Here is a 16,788-nt window from a genome sequence, read left to right on the forward strand (position 1 = left end):
CGATGCGCTAAGGGCGGAGTTTAATGCGCGGTGGCTCTCCAGGCGGACACGGTATAATTCAACCGAGATTGTGACAGACATACGCGCCTGTCATTCGGTTTTGCGTTACTGGCTCGATCTTGCGCGGTCTGGAAAAGTTTGGTGACCAGCAATCCCGTCGCTGAGTGCTTTCATCCCGTCGCGCTGACGATTAATCGGCGAACGGTCGCTCGCGCCAACGATGCTGCAAAAATTAGAATTTGATCACTGACGGCAGTTGTTTCGAAAGTGGAAATAAAGAACAGATATCGAAGGAATAGAACTCTGGGGCGACGGTTCGATTTCAGAAATTTTATAGTAATTTTTGAGCATGTGAGTTCTCTTCCAATGATTAACATAATGTAATATTTATGAAGTTTATTGTTGTGAAGTATAATGTTTTTCTTGTAACTGGAACCTACGTATGGAATCTCTAACTTTATTTTTCATTCACTTAATGTTTACCTGAATAACTTTTCAATGAAATTCACGTAACAATTAAATCTTTCTATGGTCCCTATTCATAATTCGTAATTCGAATAAAATTCTGCTGCCTCTGAATAAAGATCATTTATGACCTTCGAAGTTCAACTAAATAGGGGTATATCAAGGGCTGTGTAGCTACGCGAGCGACAAACTCTTCAAAATTCAAGCGCACATCATTGGTTCCATAGAGGTCCAATCGTATATTAGCCGAATTCGATTTAACGGCCTTCCGTTTCCGGCCGCAGCCAAAATCCCTGAAAATCCCCTGTGCAAGGCAGAGTTTGTACGAAATGGAAGGGTGAAGAGGGGGTTGAAAACATCGGCGGGATAAAAAAAAAAGGGGCGAGCTACGTGGTTCTCGGTAAACACGTCGGTGTTCCCTTTTTCTCCCTCTCCGTTCATCCCTATTCCACATCGGGCAACCCCTCTCTATCCCGCGCGCGCATGTGGAGTCGTTGAAACTCTCTTCACTCCTGTTCACTATTCCTAGAGAATTTTTTCCCAATATGGGAACAGATCCTGTGGAGGGGCGTGGCGGAGCGCGATACGTCGCGTCGCGCGGAAAGAGAAATCGTCCTTTCGCAACAACCACCCACGCTACGTCTCCATCCCCGAGCCGTTTCACCGACGGCAGAAATTTTCTTGTTCCCTCCTCACCTTCCACCCAACCCCCCTCGCCGCGACGTTCGAAAAATAAACAATAAAGTCGCGTATTTATGTCTACGCCAGCGTCGATAGTAGCTTCGGCTTGTTCCTCCATTGTGAAGCAGGAAACGATACACGACGACTTACAGATCAGGAAAAATGGGAATAAAAAATTTTAACGTTACCGATTCACCGTTTTCTGTTACTTGGGTGGCGGGTGAGGGAGAGAGGGGGGGGGCTACTTTTAGAGGTTGCTGAGTTTGGTTATAATAAGTTACTTAAAATATGTACTTGATTTGTATTGGATAAAAGAATTTAAGGGAGAGAGAAAAGTATTATCATACGAGTAGTAAGTAAACGGTCGAGGTTGTTAATTTAATTTGTTCTCGTTTGATTATAGAATAAATTTGGTAGAAGCCTGTGTGGTACTTATATAAATAAAAACAGGTTTAAAGGTGCGAGGATATTTTATTCTGATACTAATAAATGAAATGAAATTTGTAGATTATTAAATTATACTTCTGTGATACGATTCCAATGTGATTTTGTATAAATAATATTTTTGACAAGACGAGCAATATTACTACGCTTCGTTCTGGATCTACGTATAATACTGCATGCTGGGCTCATCGGTAGGGCTTTTGTAGTAGATCCTGCCGTAGACGTGACACGATTAATCGTCTGAACAATCTTCCATTTCAGGAGAATTCAGATCAAACTCAGCGTCGGAGAAAAATCTGAAACGTAACCGTGTGGTATAAAAATTTTAAACATGGAAAGCAATGTTAGAAGTCAAGTTTAAAAAAATTGGAAAATAAAATAAACCGCAGGGAAAGTATTTTATCTATACTAGTTATTATAAACACTGAATTTCCCTTTTAAAATAAATAACACCCACTTCTCTAGCTAGTAACTTATCTTGTCCACTAGATATGACACTTTCTTATTTTCTCCATCCTTCAAACTGTGCATTTTCGTGTTGACGACTATCACATTTGATTATTTCTTTTAAATTGTTTTAACCCTCTACTTTACGCAAAACTTGAGAGGTCTCGGAACGTATAAAATGCAGAACTTTCCTTGTTAGCGAGATCGCTGTGCGACGGTGATGCCCCCTGCGCATCCTCGCGCCGCGAAATCTATACCCGCAATTTAAGGCTCCTCCTTTTTTCGTTCCCCGGTGGTACGAGCTCCTGCGACTCAGTATAGGAGACGAGATAATGGCGAGGTAGTCGTAAATAAAGCACTCTGAACCCTGGCACTTGGTCACACTTTTAAAGCGGGAAAGAAGGCTCAGCGTTTGTCTTCTCTGGTTACGTCTCTCTGTGGATTTAGCCCATTAGGCAGCATTATGTTTATTCAGGCCCGGTATTTAGGAGACAGATAGTAAAACGGCCGAATTAGCACCGGATGGAATAAGTTGCAAGAGTTATTTCTACTAATTAAAATTAAGGGCTCTTCCAGTTCGGAGCGTTAAGAGGTGGCGGTTTTACGTGAATTTTTTTCTCTCAAGCACTGTTCTTAATGTGTTTCTCAAACTTTGTGCGTTTATTTACACGGATTTCAAGGGAATGCACACTTTTTTTCACGTAGAAGTACTTATTAATGTGTTTAAATAAAACTATGAATCCAACGGCATGAGTGCAAAAATATATGCTAAAGTTCATGTTCCTTAAAGTCTATCCATGTAAAATATAAATGACATACTTTTGTGGTTATTAGGAAACAGTTAAAGATAGTGGAGCGCAAGAATTCAATTCTTGAAATAATATTTGGTTTCGAATATCTCTTCCTATAGTGTCCTTTTAATCGAAAATTATTTGAAATTTTTACTCGTACCATATTCCTACATTTTCTACCATTTAAAAGCTATATAGGTGAAAATAAAATGGTGACTCTGAAACAAGAGGCAGGTTCTTTCTTATAATCGGACACTGGTCCATAAATGCTTCTGAGTGAATTTCAGAATAAACAGTACCGTTAAGTGGTCTTTTGTTTGAAATATTAAATTAAAGTCAAGCACCTGAACTGTATCATTCAATTTCGCTTGTATTACACTTTTGCATGTTTATAATCACCCTCGGAGCAAAACGATATTGCAAACGTTTTGATTAAAATTTCTCTCAATAATTAATATTTCATATAATTTCATTTACTCTGGATGAATTTACTTCCACGAGGCAGGTAGCATCCTATTAATAATTAAACACAATTTATAATTAACGGCATCGGTGTGTTTGTCTGCAGCCATTTTCGAGACGTCGCGTCGGGGATAAATTTAGTTGTCAGAGAATTCGATAATTAAGAATGAAACATTAGTGGTATCTCATTAAAATTTTGGGTAAACGTTTTCGTTCCACTATGCCAGTCTTAATGAAAATTTAGGTAACGCGACACTGGTAGCTGGTAATCGAAAACATGAACGTTATAAATATGGAATAAAAATCTCTATGTGAATTGGTAAGCGAAATGTTAAACGTGAAATAAAATATTTTCGGTTGAAAAATACTCGAATCCTACAAATTTTATTAAATTGCATATAAAATCTGTTTGAGAGAGAATTTCCGTAAATTATTTGGATATAAATGGTATGTTGGAAAATCCATTATAAATCGTATTAGTTCCTTAATTTTATTTCGTATCATTTTAGAACTCATGAATGGCTCTTAATTTTGCAATTTATTTCGTGCTCTACAAAATTAATCAATGTTACTGAATTTTCTTTATATACGAATCAAACATTTACTTAAAAAAAAAAAATGTATAATAAATATTTTATCTGAAATGTTACAGCAAGTATTAATGTAAAATATTCAGTGGTATAATATTGAAAATGTGAAGTTAAAATTATGCCATTTTCGCGTGGAGAAATGTACGTGATATCGGTGACTCGCATTAGAAAGAGAAAGCTGTGGGAGGGTCTAAACTTTTTACCTCCTTGACTACCATGCTCAGGATTTTCTGGATAACCTTGCACCAGTCTGGTTCCCATGGGCGCCAAGCTTTTAAATTCCTCCATTTTTTATACGACCGTGGCTTCTGTACAAAGTCTAGAAGACTCAGCGGTTTTTTTTTTCTTTTTTTAAACGAAGAGTAAGCCGTATAAGCCTCAAGTATATTGTCTGAACCTCCGTTTTCCCAGATATTCCGTGATACTGCGGAATTCGTGGTCCTCGTGAGCAATGTCTGCGAAATTCTTTATTGGCGACGGTCTACAAAAGCGTCATACCTTGTTCTCTGATTGTACACAATTTTACTCTTCGAATATTACCATTAGAAATTATGTTTAAACGCGTAACAATGACATAATGAAACCATACAAATATATTACAATAAAACTTTTAATTAAATCAATTTTTATTTTATTTTTCATAAATTAATAAAATAAAGAAATCCATCCTCTCTAAATATATTTTTCTATTTCAATTCGCTGTATTTACCATCTCCACGAATAGGATATAAACAATACCAAAATCGAACCGGCTGGAACTTCGTGTAAATTATTCTCGCAGCTGCCCAAGCATCGGCTTCGCAGCAGAAAAGCAACGCAACTCGATCTCGTTCAACCTTTTTGTCCCCTCATTACCGTAATCACAATAGATTTCCAGTACTTGTGGGGGTGGGAGGGCGGGGGAGGGGGGGGGGGGGGGTCGTGGTCGTTGGGACAGTTGTGACTGGAGCATAAAGGCCTCTGAAACGATGGCGCCTATGTCACAACTTGAAACGGCTGTCATCCCTCGATTAAAAAAGAAAAAAGAGAAAAGAAAACGGTTGAAGGGGTCGTGACAATATTGTACCACGGGTTCATAGGTGTAGGGTCCACTGGAAACGGAGTATTTGTTTGACGCGTCTGAGGTTTGCGTCTTCAAAGGGTCAAGCACGCGCCCTCTATCCTTCCCTTTATCTCTCCGTTTTTCTTTCGGCCACGTATGGGTCCATATGGCACGGAATGTATAAATAACGCGGTTCCTTCTATTGTGGGATAAGTAAACGTCGAGAGCGCGTCGGTGGGAGCGACAAAGGGAGCGAAACGTGGCGGGGCTGCGTTTGGGGGATAGAGATGGAAAAGGGGGGCGGGCAGCTGAAGAAAAGCACACTTCGCTGTCGGTATGCTCGACACGCCGCTAGAAATGAGAATGAAAACGTGATACTGCGTACAGGGGAAAATTGGTACGGACCCGCGGCAAGTGTTGGCGCGAAGGGACGATGGCGGCTCTGAACGATGACGTATCCAGTCGATGAAAAGAATCGCCGCGGAGAAATGTCGGAATCATCGCGGTTGGGAACAGGTCTGAATCGATACCACGAACGGTGAGTCCTGAAATAACGAGAATGGGGCAAAAAGAGGCACGTCGATTTTCTTAGGTATTTTATAGCGAGAAAAAGTAGCCATCTAATGGCTCAAAATAGAATTCAAGATGAAAACGAACATACTAATAAGAAAACGTGGTCATCTAGCGTGCCAAACTGTTATTTTTTAAAAGCAGAGAAATTGAGATACACGATACACAAGATATAATACCTACTAGCGATTGTTGTTAAATAACTAAGTAATACCTCGTAAAATTGATCAGAATTCAAATACTAATTTTAAAGCAATAAAGATTCCCTTCGCTGGAAAATCGGGTGTTAAGTTCAAGGAGACAATTTTCGGGCCAGCGTTCCGGATTTCCGGCCACCATAGCAGCGAAAAGATGACGCGTCGACTAGATGGGAACACCGGCCGAGAAATGTCGGAATCATCGCCGTTGAAAATAGTTTTCAATCGATGGGACGGATGAAAACTCTTGTCGTTTCACAAGAGGAGGGGAAAAAAGTCAATGGAAAAGGCGCGCGCTGGCAAAAAGGCGGGAGACCCTTTTCATTCTTGAATGTCTTTTCCGATAGTTGCCGCGGAGGTTGTTTCCTTGCCTCGGAAGATTGGGAACGCTTGGCACTCGAGCTGTCCAACGAGAGGGGGGTTTTCCCTCAAAGGGGAGCCGCGAGTTTAATTTCTTTTCCGCGATGCGTTATTACATCGCCGGCCTCGTGGAATACCCTTGTGGGCATGGTCCGCCTTGAAACGTTGAATATCGATGGCAATCGGTTCTTTCATCCCCCGTTGCTATCTGTGTTCCGCGACATTTGCATTCTTACGGGCGCGTGGATTCAAAGGGAACGTATGGATATTAGCGGCGAGAAAGGTTATATGAATATGCCAGCCGTACCGGGAAATCGTAAATCACTGGTGAAACCAAGCAAGGGAGGGTCGTCTCTACGCGAGACTCGCACTTTATCATGGCAAATAACGAAGACACAAACGATCTGCCCGCCAGGAAGAATTAACGTTGACAGGCCCCACTTCCAGCACCGCCACGATTATCTCTGCCAACTCCTTGAGGATCCGGATTATGAATTAATTATCACCGGGGAATGGCGAGCCGGCGACAGTTTCTCGATGACAAACAGGGAATAATCGCCATAGTTAGCGAAAGGAAGCGAACGTTTCGCTCGGGATAGATTGATCGTTTCAGTGTTCGGATGAGCCGGGGGCTTCATTAAAAATTTCAGACGTTGCCTGCGTTCATTAAATGGCAATTTCGAGACTCGCTTGGTTTAATTGGAACGTCGGGTCTTGTTGTTCTGTTTCTATTTGCACGTGTATGCGTTCGTAATAGTTCAGGCTTCTGTCGAGAATAATTTGCTTTGACTTTGTGTGTTATCGATCCTAGGAACACATCAGGGTCTTGGGCGACCCTGTGGAGTTTTAAGATATTTTACTTTTTTCTGTTATCGACTTTTGTGTATGTAATAGGAATCGCTCGGTTTGAAATAAATTGTTAATTTTAGGAAATCAAGGAATTAGAATATTATGGTTTATTTATATATATGGTTGGAATTCTTCCAACTTAATTTATCGAGAATTCGCTCATTATAATTAAAGAAGATAATACGTCATTGTATGAACACTACCAGGGTAATAGAATATTCCAGCAACTTTAATAATTGTATGATAACAAATTAATATCGATTGAAAATATTCCTGTTATTCGTTTCTGGTAGAGAAATGTCAGGAGACTACTGTCTAATTTATTTTTTAAAATGTCTCTTATTGGTTTTGTACATTCTTGTGTTTTATTAGATCGATGACGGAAACAAAATTGCACGTGAAATGTATTTCCATAATTAATACTGCGCAAACACGAATCGGTACCATTTTCGGTATTAAATCGAATTTATTTTGAATCGCATAATTTTCCAAACGGAGCAGCTTTCCGAGCCGAATTGGTTATGGAAAGGTTCCAACAAGCGTTGTAAAATTTATATTTCGAATGAAGAATGGATAAGTGCTTTCGTTATTATCGAAATTTCTGCCCTGCCACGAAGGGTTCAAGTTTCGATACGTCAAAGAATAATGTCTCAATTATTCATAAATATTCCAGACTTAGATAACCAAAACAGAACCAACACAGTAGCCACTGTGTCATTACTCTGAACCTAAATAAATATATAAAAAACAAAGAATTGTATTGGCAATCAGGTGATTTAACCACCCACATAACCAAAACAGAACCAACAGGGTGACTAATAACCAAGAAGTCGACTCTACTCCTAAATATATAAAAGGCAAAAAGAATTGTGTCGACAATCAGATGATTTATCCCTCAGTAGTATTTCTCTGCAGGCATGCAGATAGGAGACATTTTAACAGACACCGAGTCCCCATCCGTCTCGGCGAAATTATAGCGAAGAGTGGCTCGGTAATACGATCAGCTGTGCCGTATGACAGTGCCATTTTTCCCGTCGGCCAATTGCAGGTCACGTACATGCTGCAACGCGAGCCTCTTTCATCCACGTACGTTCGTATTGCACGTACATTTTTGGCACGGCTGAGAACACCGTCGCTCTGCTTACGACGAGACACGTACGCGCCCTACACGTGGGCTACATCTTCTCCGCAGCTCAGCCCTCCCATTGCTTTCTTTGAAAAGAGACACTCCGTCCTCCCCGGACAAATTTCAGCGTGATTCACGGTGATACCAAAACTAGGGACATTTTTCATTTTTGCGCGCTCATCTTCCGCCACCGGTCGCTACATACGTGTAACTACCGCTTCTTGTTTGGAAGTGCTCCTTACAAAGACCTCCTATTTTTCAGGAGATCTCTCCGCCGAGTGTAATACGTTATTGCACTGTTATCGCTGCCGTGGGCGCCGATACGTCTTGTTGTAAATGTAGCCTAGAGGCGATCGCGATACTTTCAAATTCTTTTTAACGAGTATTTTTGTTAAAAGGTGGGAGGCGTCAGGCTGTATGGAAAAAGGTGCATTTGAAGTTCTAGGTAAACTTTGATCGGAAAATTCGATTATCAATTCCTTGCATTCGGAATTTCTTCTGTAATAACTACAGTTACTGATGTATTTATTATTATAGTTATTTGTGATATTATAAGATCAAATGTAATTGTAGTTTTTACGGAAGAAATTAGGAATATAAGAATATAGAAATGAAGAAAATAGGAATAAGAAATATAATTTGAAGAATTGATAATTAAATTTGTTATTCTTATATATACCGAACAATTCCTATTAGTGAATTTAACAGAAAAGACTAATGCACATTATTATACATGTAGAATTATAATAAGTTAATAAAATACATCAAATGAATATGTATATGTGTATATATATTCATATCACAATTGTGTATTTATAAAAGTATGAGAGCAATAATAAATGCAGCAAAGAAGAAATGGACAACTTTTCTACAAATAAATGTAAGAGCAAGAATCTTATAATAGAAATGAAGAAAGTGATATTACAATGGAGAAAAGGAGGAAAGAGAATATACAATATCGGTTGAATAGGCTGAAATTAAATTCCTTTGACAGAAATAGAGAAAGACAGGTAGATATCAATAAGAATTGAAAAAGTGCATACAAGTGATTCAGCTTTAGTTCTTATTGATATCTATCTATCTTTCTCTCTCCATGTCGAACAAATCTAATTTTAAGTACTGCCATTTAACAGATATATTCTTTTCCCAACTTTTCTCGTTGCTCGTTTCTTGTTTGCATAGAAGTTATACATTCCTTTGAAAGAGGCTTACAAAGTAAGATTATTCAGTGCATTTATCGTTGCTGTTATCACGAAATTATTTAGGGCTCCCGTGAGGCAATAAAAGAATTTATAAAAATAATAAATTGTACGATAATAAAAGCTATCTTCTCGAGTCTCTTCTCTAATTATATTTGAAATCGTACGTTTATAATTCGTGCAAAACCGTTTTAAAAAGACTTATCAGCTATCGATTTCGCGTCTAAATTTCAGATTCGAATGGGTTCGCTTGTCCAAAAAAATTACTGAAGCACAAAACTCTCCGTAACTCAGAAACTAGGTCAAATCGGAATATTGCTTTATAGGAACTTATTTCGCTCCACCTAGGTGCTGGATCAATCCTGAAATGTTTACCACAAGTTAAATTATACCCTGCATTAAAGAGAGGATTTTCGAAGTATGAAGCTTCTTCTTCTTAGAAAATTGTCGAAATTTCACTATTCGAAACTTGTTTTATATCAAGGAACTGTCTTTTTCGTACTGAAATCTTTCATTGTGTTAAAGTAACCCAGTCAACATTTTTAATTCAAATTTCGTCATTGTTATACCGAACGATTTATGCGTCACCGTGTGCAGGGGAGTTTGGGCGAATGACGTTCCTGGGTAGCCGTGAACGTTTTCGTCCTTATTTACATAACACCGTTGCCTGGCAACGTCATTTTTCCCAGTTTTCCGCGTCTCTGAGCTCGCTAATCGCCTGGTGATCCTATACGGTTGCAGTTTTGATACATCGGATAAAGCGATCTCGGTTATCTCATAGTCGATCGCGATTTTGCCACAATAAAGAAGTCTATTAACTCAGTGTGGGCTTCTGGGGTTGTTATTAATGGTTTGTACCTTGTGTTGCTCCCTGCAATTATTATTTTTGGTTAATTTAAATATAACTGTGAGGATGTGTGTTGTTATGTTACGTGTATGATGTGTCTTAGATATTTGATAAAAAGGAATCGGGTCAAAACTATATTTTTGTGAGAATATACAAGGAGTGTTTTTAAAAATGTGATGAATTCTGTAAACTACAATTTTACTTTATAATTTTAGCAACTTGATTGAAGCTCACATCACATTTTTTTTATTATTTAATACTGAAGTAAATATATTGTATTTTATTTTCTTAGCAGGACTTATAATATCAATTCACATCTGAAGATGACCAGATGATGATCAAAAACGTCAATATAAATTTAATTTGTCAATGAATATTAAACGACCAAACAGCGAAAGACTTTAACCTCCTTAACTATTTAGAGTGTATTTGTTAAAAATATATACCAGGAGTAACTATATCAATTCATAATAAAAAAATATATTGATTCATGCTTTGTACCAGTTTTGAGCTCGAACAAGTAATGGGTTTATAATTCCTTGCAGCTTCAGTTTTATTTTTCCATCGAATCGTGCACCTCGTAGAATTAAACGAGTCTGCGTGCAAATGGGTCACCCCCACGCAGCCGGTAACGACCGATTCGTCGAATGCAAATGAAAATCTTATGCAGCGGTCGGTGCATCGGTAAAGTGTGTGCACGAAGTGCAGTGTCGAGTGAGGTGGCTGCGTTAAATGTATCCCGACGGGAGCTGCGCCCGATGAAAACGAAGCGGGTGCTTGTGCCCTAACGCAATCCTGTTGACATTGCATTAGCCCTGGAATAATTATTCGCGTATCGATCATCGTGTCGATTGTAATTGGTTTCGGTGTGACTGGCCGACCTATCGGCTACTTAAATTGCACCGAACCACTCGTCGAACATCCTGTGAAGGATGGATTCGTCTCTTCACACGATGAAGTGCTGCCTTTTGTTGCCAGCGATTGACCATTCATCGTTGATCTGATTAATTAACCCGTTCGCGTCTTGATTGTTTAAACAGAATTCAATGTCTCGTGGATGGGTGGCATGAAATAATAATGACGACTTTTTATTGTTTGTCCTTTTTAAGTAATCGATGAGGAGAATATTTTGAATTATTGTTACTTTTTAAGACGATAGTTATTTAAATTTCGTCAGAAATTCTGTCTGTTTAGTGGACAAAGGTGGTAGGCATGTGGCAAAAATAGTATCGTATATGTGAATTAATTATCTATTATTTTGAAAGTCATTTTATTTCAAATAGATATTAATTGCTGCTTGCATCGTTGAGCATTTGCAGAGTACTTTAAATGTGAAATGATTAATATTTCCACGATGATTAAGTATTTGTGATATCGAAGGTATGTACAATAGAAACTGCAGAACAAAAGACATCGCTATATAAGGTGAATAGAAGGCGTAATTAATAGGCAAAATTAAACATAATATAAAATAAATATATAGTACAATATAATATAACATAATGTATAGTAGAATGGATTTAATCAATATATGATATTATTGAGAATATACAATATAATATTGACTATTATTCTTTTTATTTGGTTTGTATTATTCCACATTGTATTACGATACAACAAAATAAAGTATGCATCGTTATAAATACAGTCCGAACTCAGAATATTTAATATCGTAAAATCGACTCAGTAAAAAATAGATAGTTAATCATATACAATCAAAAATCCCTCCTGTTAATTCTGTACGTGAATATCCGTGCCCGCGCGCGCACGTCCGTTTCGTTCATTATCGTTCCATCAGAGTTCCGCATTAATACTTAGAGATTCACGTATTTAATAATTGCGATCATGCCGACAATCGAGCACGCCCGTAAAGAGGTGATTAATAAATACGTTCCAATATTTGTTACGTGTTACGAATATCGTTCTTGCGATGCCCATTGAAAACATTTCAGCTTACCCGATGCCTCGGATATCAATATCTCTTCGCGTTCGTGTACATTCAAGTTTACTTATCGCATAAATGAGATCTCAGTTTGACCTGTCGAGTCGATTTTCAAGTAATTATTAACAAACGAAAATATAAATCACATTGTCGTCGAGAACAGAAGAAATGTGGCGCGATTCGAATAATTATTGAAATAAATTAATTAAAAATTGAGACCTCAATCACGTTGGAAGTAATTGCTGTAACTCTGTTTTGTGATGTTAACCTAAATTAATGACCTCAAGTAAGTACGTAATTGATATACCTAAACAATTAATTGAAAAACATAAAAATATGAATGATTGAAGAAAATGTAAATAAGTAAATAATCTATTAAAACAAATAAATTGCTTGAGATAAATTCATATATAAGGGTTTGAAATAGATTTAACTGTTCTTCCGTAGCTCCTCGTTGACTTCTATGATGTATCTCGCGAAATTGCACGTTAATTTCCGCACTAATAGGCGTATCATACTAAATCTCTACAGTAACGTATTACATCAAATCCTACATCGCCAGTATTATCAGTAAACAGCGATCATTTCTCACAGTTATTGAAAATGACAGTTTAATTAATACTCTCTGTACGGTTACAGGACAACGAACATCGATTACCACAAAGCATAAACTACTCCGATTAGCCAATACAATTGAATGATCTTCAATCGTTATCGTTCCTAACAGCTATAACTCTACAACCTTCTACACTATTAAAAATTGTTCGTTTGTTTTAACGTACTCTTATTTGCAAATATTTCCTATTCGTTGAAATCACTATAATCGAAATGCAAGACTAGACATACATCTATTTTATATATATATTTTTTTTATTTATTTAACGTAATAAAGTTATTAAAGACAGTACTATTGCATTGTTTGTTGCGTTTATAAGCACAGCCGGAGTAAGTATATAAAGTTATCGCTTGGGAGATTTGCGTAGATATTTTTCAAGAAAATGAACTCTGGTGACGCATCGAAATAAACATAGCAGACAAGTCGAATGAAAGACAGAAAATCGGATACCTTTCGACAAGTTGTCACGCCGACGCAGGAGGAAATTATTTCGTGGAATTCCCACCTCGGATTATTACATCAGCGCCATAACAGCACGCTTCTTCCTACAGATATTCAATTTATTCGATGGAATAATCAGATTGTGTTTCTTGGGTCTTGAATTGTGATTCAATTTCCATACGAAAATAGAGATTTTCAATTCTAAATCGAGAGTCGTTTTGAAGCTACTGTATAGTGCTCTGTGATTATGCATATAGAAATACATTATATAAATGACGTCCACTCCGATATAAACGAACAATCATTTTTCGAGAGAATTCATTCACATAGAGAATTTTATTTTGAAAGAATTTCACTGATCTTAATAAAAAAATTACTTCAAAAGGGCGCAAGAAATTAAACTTCTTTCAACGCCACTGTGTCGCAAGAAGGAAGAACTACGACGCCGACGCAAATAAATCTGAGCACAGTCGACTTCTTGAACTATCTATCTGCTGGCGCTATCATCGAACAGAGCAGCCATTTTCCGAATAAAGCTTTGTGGAAACCAGGAGTCGAGTTAGAGATTTTTCTTTTCACAAAGTTTCTCGTAACCGAGCCGAGAGTGCAAGAGAGCGAAACTTTGTACGGTGAAATAGTGAATAAGGTCTGAGTGGAAAGAAACAAGCAACCGGCAGCCTTTAAATCTCGCCAATAGAGTCATTAAATTTGTTCTCGTTTGGCCTACGCGCGTTTGTGTTTCACGCGATCCTCGAGCAGTCGAGATAGGGTAACGTTACGTGTCAAATTACGTTTCACCCCGTTAATTGCTCGGTCGTTATAAAAATTTGTTTAACGAGTGTACTTTAACGAGTATAATTGCAAGCAGAAGATTAAAGATGTATCATTTGCGATGTAATTGCGATGGAGTAATGGGATATCATATTAAATGTCTAGTAATTAAATTAATTCCCGCGCCTGTTGTATTTTGTGCCCAAGAGTTATTTAGTAAATCGCTGTTTAAGTCTGGCAGTTTGAAAATTAATCGTCCAGTCGTTTCTTTGGCTTACCATAAACGTATGCAATTAATAATCATCCAACAGGAAGCATCAGAAAAACTGGAATGCCTAACCTTGCATGGAATCTCATCCCTTGTATTATATTAGCTAATTCCATGCTCAAAATGGTTCCACAACTTCTAAATACCCTGCGCGTGCGTACATTCCACAGTGGTTTGGAACTTTAATTTCTCGATAAACCGCATCATTCTCTGTACAAATATGTGTTTAGTGCTGGAGAAATAATCTCCTACTCTCAGTCCTTGCTGGATCAAACATTATTCAAGAATCCACAAACGATTCGACCATCAACGTATTATCCGTGTTTCTTTCCCCTGTCTGAATTTAGTTAATATTACAGTAGTATCTCCTTTGACCAGCCAATGAGTCGAACATATTGTAAATTAATGATTACGGTATAAATTTGAAATAATAAGCTGCTATTATTGAATAATTCTCTGAGTTTTGTATAGGCTAAATTCTTTCATTGCATCATTAGTATTGAGAATTGTATTGGGTTGATCCATAAATGCAAATAATAATTTTTAATTTGCCTGCCAAATATAGAATTGATTAAAGTCCATTACGTAATAATGTATTTGAAAAGAAATTGTTAGTTAATAAATAGAAGTTATTCATAAATCAACCCGATACATCAATCTTATTTCTCCTTTAAATAATCCAAACGTAAAAACTTGTACAGTTAATTCAACCCATAAAAACATTAAATTATCATATCACAGGTTTATAGAGCTAGCACACTAACACTATGATACCCAATGGAATTATCAAACAGTCTGTCAGAAGACGTTTGTTTTCGAGTAGTCATCAGCTCAGTTCACCTTTCAGCCAGGAGCTGAGATCATGGAAACACTTCCGAACGCTTCTCGCGATTCTAACGAGAAATCCTCGGAAGTCTGCACGGCATTCTCGTTAAAACTCGACCAAGGTTTGTTCGTTTCAATGCTAGAGTGCTCGCAACAAGCGCCAGGAATATTTCGATAGGCAAGATAATTACCTAATAAACTGGAGTATGCGCTACCGGGACGGTCGAGTCTGGCAAACAGCACAGTGGCAACCCTCTGGGTTTATTTGCTCTGTATCTTGTGAACTCGACCGTTTACCAATGAGGTTACGATCCGACTCTTGCCTCGCACTCCTGGGCGCCCATCTTGTTGACTCGTGCTGGCTGTAATCGACGCAAAAAGACCCATCCTCCGAGCTACTGGGCGATAAACGAGCTGAACATTTTTAACGATCTTATCCTCGCTTTCTTGTCCTACGTAGTTTTCGTATCGTGTTTCATCCTTGGTGATATCAATGGGGAGGAGGGAAAAAGTAGCGTAGCAAGTTGCATTACTTCGTTTGAACGTATTGGTTCTTGTGAGTGAGCGACTACGGTTGTACTTTACTGTAACGAGCACTGGAGAACAGATAAAATTTATATACCCTTTTATCATGCTGTTGGAAGAAAGGAAGAAACTATTTTCTTCATGGTACTCCATAGATATTAGGTCATCATGTTTGTGCCAAAACTTCATATCTGTACAGATTCAGACAAAGAATTGAGATTTAAGACATAGTATTGAAAAATAATCCTAGTCCTACCTGATATCATAACCATTATTTTGTTCAAAAACAATCGAGTCGTCCACAATGCTGCACTTTGTGCATTCTTGTGTACATATGTGTAAAGATATGTTAAGCAATTGGAAAGCACCCAATATCACTCCTAAAGAACAAAATAAAACGTCTTAATTTCGTGCAGTGCTTCCTATAGTCACCGAGCGCACATCCTCTGCCCAGTTCCCTATCAACATGGAAGAAGCAAATAGCACAAAACGAATTCCGTTCGAATTATACACGTAAAAGTTGTTTTGGTTCCACTTCGGAACGCCATGATTCAATAAACAGGGGAGCCCGAGGAATCGAGTCGAAAGTATCCGGCACCGTGAGAGGGACAAATATCACAGAGGGGAGAGCTTCGTGAAAAAAAAAACATAACGAGCATCGAGTTGCCGGTTGAATTTCTGCCTAGTCGAAAGAACAACGTCGTCGGGATGGCGTAATTAGGGGAGAAGGCTGGGGAGAACTCCTCGGTGCGCCGGAAGAGAGGTCGATTTCGCAGGCGATTCTGGAGCGTCTCCGTTCAAACTTTCGAGGTCTCTCAGCGCTCGCTTGGTAACTACCGATGGGAAGCGGAAGAGAGGAGAACGATCCCCTTCCGTCCTGGTGAATTTATCAGCGGGGGACTTCGTTACACCCCCAGTTATATCGCCACGCCACCGGGGCCAAGTAGGTCTCCACCCTTCGGAAGACACATCGTTCTAATACAGATTAGCGCACTCCCTGACTGTTCATGGAAACTTGGATCGGAGAAAGAAGTGGATGTGTGTTAACCTTTAGCTACACCCAGGAGCTTTGTTCGGGACAGAAGCTGTCCCCAAAACTTACGCAGTGAACTTCTTTGTCGCCGAGGACAAAAGAGTCCGGTGATATACGGGCCCGTAAATTTCATTTGTTTAATTAGCAACGCTTCATAATTACGCGACTACTACTTTGCGTCGGGCGAATCTTAGTCGCGGTTTTATATTAAATGTTCTACCTGGATAACGTGACATTCGCAAATCCTCTCGCTGCTGGCGATTACTTCATTTCGTCTTCCAAAGGAGCATGTATTTC

At 38.4% G+C, this 16,788-nt stretch overlaps 1 protein-coding gene across 1 annotated transcript in view; it reads left to right on the forward strand.

Moving 5' to 3' along the window:
* Window positions 1-16,788, forward strand: part of LOC128873376 (uncharacterized) — a 172,539-nt gene that overhangs the window by 47,351 nt on the left and 108,400 nt on the right. The window lies entirely within an intron of this gene.

This window comes from Hylaeus volcanicus, chromosome 3 (genome assembly GCF_026283585.1).
Source record: "Hylaeus volcanicus isolate JK05 chromosome 3, UHH_iyHylVolc1.0_haploid, whole genome shotgun sequence".
In the NCBI taxonomy this organism is placed as follows: Eukaryota; Metazoa; Arthropoda; class Insecta; order Hymenoptera; family Colletidae; genus Hylaeus; species Hylaeus volcanicus.